Raw genomic sequence first — 694 nt, 5'->3', positions numbered from 1 at the left:
GACAAGCCAGCCCTGCCAGATGTCCCTTGATAGCCACACAAGGGGGTACAACAGAACTATAAACCTATAAAACTTTTCTTAACCTGTAAACATGCTATTTGTCTGTTAATTGTGAGAGTCAATCATCACATTACTCATCTCTCACACCAAGATCCCACCCAGCCCTGCCCTCTGGCACTGGGAGCCATTCCCTGGCTCCTGTCCCTCCAGCCCTTGGCAATTGTCTCTCTCCATCTTTCCTGCAGCTCCTTCAGGCCCTGCAAGGCCACCCTGAGCTCAGCCAAAGCTTCTCCTGTGCAGGTGAACAATGCCAGCTGTGCCAGCCTTTCCTCCCAGCAGAGCTGCTCCATCCCTCTGCTCCTCCTGGAGCCTCCTCTGGGCTCTCTGAGCAGCTCCAGGTCCCTCCTGTGCTGGTCTAGGCTGGGGCAGCATTTTGGTCACAAAAACTCCCAAATTTAGGCAAGGAGATGATTTGAGTTATTTCTAGTGTTTGTTGATTAGCTGTTGGCACCTGCAAATGTGCCAGCACTTGTTAGCTCATTTGAATATAGAATAGAAAAAACCTTTTTCCCTTGTTTTTTGTAAATGTTTGATGCAGTTATTTCATTTAACATAGTCACAATCAAAAAAATCGGATCAAACACTGAAATAGTTGTTTTGTTTGCCAGTCAGAGAACAATGCCTGTTGTCAGCA

This window comes from Geospiza fortis, unplaced genomic scaffold (assembly GCF_000277835.1).
Source record: "Geospiza fortis unplaced genomic scaffold, GeoFor_1.0 scaffold359, whole genome shotgun sequence".
In the NCBI taxonomy this organism is placed as follows: Eukaryota; Metazoa; Chordata; class Aves; order Passeriformes; family Thraupidae; genus Geospiza; species Geospiza fortis.
This window is presented reverse-complemented; position numbering follows the sequence as displayed.